Source organism: Calonectris borealis, chromosome 1 (assembly GCF_964195595.1).
Source record: "Calonectris borealis chromosome 1, bCalBor7.hap1.2, whole genome shotgun sequence".
In the NCBI taxonomy this organism is placed as follows: Eukaryota; Metazoa; Chordata; class Aves; order Procellariiformes; family Procellariidae; genus Calonectris; species Calonectris borealis.
This window is the reverse complement of record NC_134312.1, coordinates 206,035,488-206,043,650: the sequence shown is the minus strand read 5'-3', so window position 1 is coordinate 206,043,650 and position 8,163 is coordinate 206,035,488.

Below are 8,163 nucleotides of genomic sequence, written 5' to 3'. Positions count from 1 at the left end.
CCGGCCTTCTGTGCAGCCAGCTGCGGTTCAGCTTAGGTGCCACATCAGCTGTGCTTGTGTAGTGTAACTTCTGTAACAGATACAGACCAAATCAAGCGCTGTACCGATACAGTAAAACTAGTCCTTTCATAAAAGAAAATAAGACTAAATTTTTTTTTGCATTTCTTAGGCAATGTCAGTTCAAACTGACAGAGTATTTTCTGAAAAAAGGGTATCCAGACTTCCGAGCCCTCCTCAACTTAAAAGAGCTTTAAACTTTTAAACCCCTCTCTCCCTAACGCAACTCTCCCATCTTCCTGAAGCTGTTACGACCCCGCAGCACACACACAGCTCCAGACATCCCGCACAAGGGGATCTGATTTTGACCTGCGCTCCGTCGTGTTCTGTACGTTGCTTTCAGGGCCACTGCAGCATTTTTTTTCTTGTATTTAACACGTGATGCATGAAGCATTCTGAAAGGCAGTCTGTAAACTTCATATAGGATGAATACTTTAATCGCTCAGTTGCTCGCTTTACCCCAGGGAAGTCCGAGGTTTTTTCTTCAGTATGAAAGCTTTAGAAAAGTGGTATGGGGACATTTGTGTCCACTTACTCTTCAGAATTTTTATAGAAAATGCTAACCAGAACACAAGTAGGCATTTCTGAATTTTAAACGCTAGTTGCAGTTTGAATCAGCACAAAATTTATCCTTCATGGGATGAACACTAGCATGATTAAACCAATTCCAAGAGAATGAGTTGTTTTGTAAATATACGATAAAGCAGATGAGTTAGATCCAGGGTTGTTGTTTGCTTGTATTGTTGTAGCACTTACAACCATTCTCTTGTAATAAACATCCCACGCACATTCGCAACAAGGAGACAATCCTTGACTGAAACAGCTAACGTTAAATGGGAGAAGTGAAAATAAAGAGATTATAGGCAAGTGACATAAACAGATATGGAAACAGAAGTCTATGTTGTTTAGTTTGCCTAAGGAGAGTTGAAGATCTACTACCATCACTCCAAATATTCTAGATGTGAATTAAACCACTGTTAAGGCACAAATCCACATGGAAAAAAAAATATCCACCAAAGCTAAAGATCTAATTGTGAAATGAAATTAATAGTAGAGAGGGCAGGGATATATGAAGAAGTGGGATAAGATGAGAAAGGTAATAGCTAGAAAGCAAGAGATCTGGAGGTGTGTGACGATACTGCTGACTCAGCACTCTGCTCCCCCACACTTAAGGCCTCCAATCCAGAGAGTGAATCCTAACAAAACCTATGGCATGATAGAGATCACACCTCAGGCAAAGATGTTTAAGTATAACAAAACCAGCTGTTTGTGGGAGGGGAGGAAAGATTTCCAACATGAAGTAACTTACCTTTAATGACTTTCCTGTTAAATAGGTAGATGATGTGACCTACTTCTGCCTACAAAATTCCCAATCAACATTTTCTGTTCTACATCACATAGCACCAGAGACCAAGACCAGGGCATCTCCTTACTGTTAGAACCCACAGACAGGCCTTCTCTTTGGACTAAGTGAGGAAGACAGCCTGTTGGCAGAAGCACTGCAGATTGGCACATTTCCTCTTGATTTTTGGATAAGAAATATTGTTCCTTTGACGTATGTCCATCTCTGGTTCTGTTTGGACTCTGTCCTGTCTCTCTGCCTCAACAATCTGAAGCCATAAGGCTACCCTTTTTTTTGAGAAGATCTAAATTATGTGGTTGGAAGATTCTGCTACTGCTTGGAGGATGTTGTTTCATCATGGGCATTACTGTTTCACTCAGACCTCAAACTGGTTTTCCATGTTTCTGTTATCACAATACTGTATGATTATGGTTCTTTTCATTTGCTTTATGCAATCATGTTTTTCATAAAATAGAACCTGTTCTCCATTAAAAGGGAATTACATCAGTTTATTTAAGCAGATGAGTGAGAATTGTACAATTTATCCCTAATACTAATCTCTTAACACAGAATCATGTTCACACAATCACTAACTTTACTGAACTGCCCATCAGAACAAGAGAAAATCACAATTGTGAAGCTGTAGCTCTAAACCTGAACTCCAAAGATGTGAGTTAGCTCCATGCTCTGTCACAGGCTTCCAATAAGACCTTGAAGAAGTCATTTAAGTCACTTGCCTCAGCTCTATTTCAGAATGGTACCTTACTTTCTCACAGCGTTCATAAGGCACAGCTGTGTCTGTGTAGGCTGACTACCTACTACAGTCACTCTGCTTTTTTCTAATATCCTGCATGACAGATATTATCAAAGCACAGCAGTCCTGCTTTCAAAATAGAGCCTCTAAAACTGTCTGATCCTCACAAGAGACATCTGGACTTATTACACAGTAGCTTCTGAGAGATTTGCATACATAAGCCTAGGATAAAAGAGCCGTTAAAAGTATTTGTGTTGTGTAAGTCAAAGACACACTAGTAATTACACTACAAGCTTGCAAATGTACAGAATAAAAAATTAAATTATTAAAACTATTAAAAAACTTTACTGCTAGATACATGCACAATAGGGAAGGGTTCAGTTACATTTTCCCAACCTTTTAAATACATAGATAATGGTAATATTTCAAATTGTTTTCTTGAAAGGACAGACATAATTTCCTATTGTGAAACTCCCTGGCTGCATGAAATCCTACCACTCTTCTCATGAGCCATGAACACAACTCAAAGCTCACCAGGATTTCTTCCAAATCAGGGTTCCCTCTCCTTTGCATCAGATTGAGATGCAGAAACTGAGTGAGAAAAAACAAACAGCATTTTCTTCAAGCACACTGAGTAAGACCTCTCTTTGAAGCGGCAAGGGTGTAGGAAGAGGAAACATACTCGTTTGTTCTAGATACACAAGGTTAAACGCTCACTTTGGGAAATCAGTGAAAACCTCTCTCTGCCACAGCAACCAACCGCCCTTACAGAGTTTCAAGCCACAGAAATTCTTCATCTACAGCAACTTAAATACTTGGATGAAAGAGTCTGAGGTATTTTCTCAAGAGAAACTTAAATGCTTGAAAGAAATATTGAAAAAATCTTAATATGTGGGGAAAATACACTTTTTATTCCAGTAACCCAGTGATTTCATCAAAAAATGCCAAACTAAGTCATCTTTGGACAATGAGTATTTGGTGTTAGAATGACAAGACCAAAGTAACAGATGTTTAACAAAACTAAAATGATTAGATTCAAAGCCCACTGAAAACACTCAGAACTTCCCTTTTTTTCAATAGGCTTTCAATTAGCCCTAATTAAGCTTACTCTTTGAAAAGATAGATAAAAATGTGGATGGCCAAGACTTCACAGCCTTACAACACAAATGTTAGGATTTCAATTATGTTTTCAGTTCTCAGGGAATCTGATAAATTCCTCATGGCTAGGAGCTATCAGTAGAAGGGAAAATGGGACAATTCAGAGAGATGATGTAATCCAGAGATATCATAGCCTGAAAAACAGGAGATAGGGAGAACCTTGAGAGATTTTCTACTTTACACACAATTGATATTACTTAGGGACCAAGATGGACTAGACAATTTTCTACGAAAAAATGCAAGTGCTCTATTATTTATAGCTTTTAAGAATAAATGAGACTATTCCAACATTTAAGTATCCTTATCACTAGCCATTTTTCCTAGTCTAACCTGAATCTCTCGTGCTGCAATTTAAACCAATTACTTTTGGTATATCTAAACGGAACATGTCAAACAGATACTCCCTCCTCTTTGAAGTAGTCTTGTATCATCCCTCAATAGTCTCTCTTTATACAACACACGCTACCTTCTTTCAACATTTCCTCTTGTTTCCTAGATCTCTGATCATTATCACTGCTCCCTGCTTATCCCTCTCCACCTAGTCCACATCCTTCTTGAAACACCATACCTGAGAAGAGGACAAAGTAGTCCAACCCAGAGCTTATTGTTATAACGGAGTTGCTACAAAATGTGCCTTTTTGCAACGATATAACATTGTTAATTCAAGTTCAGCTTGTGAATCTGCTATAACCTCAAGATTTATACAAAACTTCTATTTAAACAGTTGCTCCTTATCCTGTATTTGCACATAAGTGTAGAATATTGCACTTATATTTATTGAATAAATAACTTTTTTCAGGCCTTTTTTTCCCCAGGCCACTTCTTCATTAGAACTACAGACCAGTTCTCAATACACCTGCAGAACCTTGCACCTTAGTTTCACCCACAAATTTAATAGAAATATCTTTTGCTTAAAAGGGTATTAAAAATGTGGATTATTTTCGTAAACTGGATGATAAATCTGTTAAGTCCTTTGAACATATAAAGGACAAGTTTTATTTTAGAGAGTAGTCTTTTCCTTCATAGCAGTATTTCTTTTAAATACGGTTCTGACTCCTGGGAAAGAATAAAGAATTATCTTTAGGGGGTGATCATTAAAGGACAAATGTTATTATTCTAATGAAACAAAGATTGCAAAAGTAGTTGAATAGAGCAAGAGTCTTCAGAAAAGCAGATTTCAGCAAACAGGGAGATGGTAAGTAAAGTAATTTTCTGAAAGAATTTGATGAAGAAAGGAGTACAGGTAGGATTACTGAAAGATTATTTTGTAAACCAAACTATTCCACAGCAAAAGACAGATAGTGGGAGTAGCAGAGACCATTACGGCTGCATTGAGAGCTCTTCAGTAACTTGAAACAGTGAAGAATGAATCGTACAAAAACTGAAAGCCTGGATGAACATAAGAGACCAAGGACATATCGATAAAAGCTAAAATGTGAGGGGATGGAATGTGGCATAAAGGGTTATATTAAAAAGTTTTAGAAGTAAGAAGTAACAGGAAGACAAAGGGAATAGTGAGGACATTACTGAAAAACAAAAGATGCTGAGAAAGTGAAAATAGCTAGAAGATGGAATACTAAACCACTGGCATGGACTTGTCAAGCGCGGAAGATACTCAGCCTGTTCAGTTTCCTCTTTTGACAGAATAAGTGGCCTAATAAATAACAAGGTGCAATAAACTTTGACATTAGCATAATTTTTAAATGTTGGCCTGCCCTGGCATCCTAAAGCACAAGGCTAATGAGTCTTAGCATCAGAGGGGTATACAAGCAGTCGGAAAAACTCATTTTCAAACAAGTAGTTTTCAGTAGCCCCCTGTCATGCTGGGAGAACATTGCACAACTCCCAAAGAGATCTTTCCAAATTCCAATTTTCATTTATCAAAACCAGTCATGATGAAATAGAAAATACTGTTGGTGAAAGGATCAGAATTTAAAATTATTTTGACAAATCAGTAAGATAACTAGCTTCATCTTACAGGGTTTGGACCAAATAGAAGAACAAAATAACGTGCAATTGTGAGAAAATAAAACACAGAATACACAAAATACATAATGAGAAATATTTAGCTAGATGGTGGGAACAGAAATGGGCTAGGGTTACTATGGTTTATATAGTGATGTCCTTCCAAAGAGCCATCTCCTTCTAGGATGCAATAATCGGAATGATAACTAATCCTACAAATTCGGCTTTGGTGAGTCCTCACAGGAAATTCTGTGTCTGGTTTAGGAACTCCATGTCTAGCAAGAAACTAGAGAGAATTCTGATTTTTTAAAAAGAGAGCAAGAGTTTTTAAAAAGAAGATGAGTTTTTGAAAAAAGAAAAAAGGCAGTGAGATTGTTTGATCCAGAAAGGGAGATGGAGGAGACATGGTAAAAATGTCGGAAAAATACCAACTGTTCTTCATGTCTAAGGGCGAAGAAAAAGCAGAAATACTATTGACAGCAAAGATTAAGGTTGGAGAAGCTTTTCGACAGAGTGGTGAAACACCAGAAGATACTATCTGAAGAAACTAAGAATATATCCTTACTGAGAATACTAATAGGCAGTTGAGTTCTTTCTCAGGGATGGTTTAGGTACACTTTATTGGGCCTTGGAGAGGAAATTTATACTGCATGCTCCCTTTGATCCTCTCTAGCCTTAAATTTCTATATTTTTACAGGAAAACATACTGTATTAAAAACATGGGGAAGAGGAGGAAGGGAGAGTCATTACAATAGACAAATTACACAATATTCCTTTTCCAATACTAGGAGGAAAGAGCAACAAAATACATAATCTTTATCAACATCTAATTTAATTTTAGAATTCCAGATTAGGAGCATCTGCTCTCTAAGGTAGCTGTCTTCAGTCAGTATCATTTGCATAATTACAATGCTAGACAAGGACCACATGCAAGCGACTCTACATTGAATAGCAACAGAGACTAGCAGCAACTTCAATCGCAACTTAATTTCCCATGGCTCTGAGCTATACCAGATAATTTTGTGGGCCATGTGTACAACAGATTGAGGACATTTAAAGAGGTATCTTCTCTCCCTCTCCTCCCAAATATGGGTTTATCATTGAGTAATGCTCCATTTTAAGTTACTGATATGAAAAATGAAATTTGGATTGTTTTACATCATAGCAAACTTAATTTCAATGCTTTCACACTGCTTTCCATTCTGAGTCTTTATCAGTTACATGAAGAATTAACCATCAGCTATAATAGTCTAATTTAATAGTTTTTTAGATGTGTGACTTGTTTATTTTTAAATATATTTGTAATATATTTGACATGACTATGAATACATTTCTGGTTATACACTCTATGAAACTGTTACTAAGAAAAAGCAGTTACAACAAAAAAATGTGTAGGTTTTTTTTAAAGAAATGCAAAACCAACAGGACTTTAACTCAAAAAAACCAAGTTACCCTGTAGATTATAGTACAAGGAAACATAGCTATTCCACTAACTACAGGAGGGCTACCCTGTTGTTCCCTTAATGTAATGAAAACATTATGAATTGAACAAAAAATGAAACACTGATGAGAAGAGGATAGAGTTCAAAGAAAGTGCACATTTCCCTTGTTCACATGAAGATCTATTGTGCATTCATAGATGAAGCCATGAAAAACAGACTTCGCTTACTATTTGATTTGGTTTTATACTAAAACAAGAAGCACTTTCCTACTTTTGGCAGTAAACATTTCAATATTTTGGAAATTATAATGTAACTCACATATTTCAGAGGAAGAAGGGAAAAACCCACGTCACAGCAGTTATCAATTATACAGTAAATGGAAAAAAATGCTAAAAACTGAGTTCCCATATAAAGAAAGAATAAGAATATGTTTAGCTGAAATAGTTTTGGGGAGTTTAATGTTGCACTATATATCTTTTATGCATTTTGAGATTTACTGAAATAGTTATCCCTAATTTATTCTAGTGCGATCATTTTGCTGTAAATCCTCAAGGGGACACTGCTATTCTATGATAGGCATTTTAGTAAACTTCCAAGTGTAGACAAGTTTATGGAAGTAACTTGCTTCTGGCCCATTAATCTGTCTCAGTTTCCCTACCTGTAAGAAGAAAAATATATTTCACTGCATGTATTTTGTTTTAAACCTGACCCTAGACACCCAGAGTCATAGTCTGTGTCTTTCACCCTAGGACTACTACTCAATGGCTTTCACATAAATTGCTTGACTAGTTTTTAGCAAAGGAAGGAACCAGAACACATCCTTGTAGGCTTTAATCACTAGGCACAGAAATGATTCTATCCTTATATGCCATAAAGAATACCTTTTTCCTGGATTCAAGCAGAACTCATAAACCCAAAACTACTTAGCCCTATCAAGGCCTAGGCACTTCCACACATGCACAAAAGCACAGCTTTAGGTAACGTAGAGAGTTAGAAAGGCATTCAGGTAAGCAAATTATTGATTTAGTTTCTAGTTTATCTACCTCCATAAACACATATTTAGATCAATGAAAAAAATATTTAAAGATTTACTTCAAAATGGCATCTTGAATTACATTACTTCCTAAGTAAACTTCTCTGTAACTAAAGTTAGTTTTCAGGGGAGAGATCACTTTTGGTAAACCGGTAGTTCATGTGTCATCCTTAACATTTCTATCACAGTGTTTAAACTGGCCAAGTCCAGATTTATCTTTTGGAACTGAGTCCAGCCTTTTACTTGGCAAAATGCTTTCACTGCTTTGACTGCCAAGAGCTAGTAAGACTTGCCCTTTGGATGGGCATTTCAACTGTATTCTCTCCGCACAGGGAAGTACTAGCAATGGCCCTACCCTGCTTGTTACAAGTGCCCACTATCGAGAGTTGTCACTGGAGTCAGCTTGTTTCTC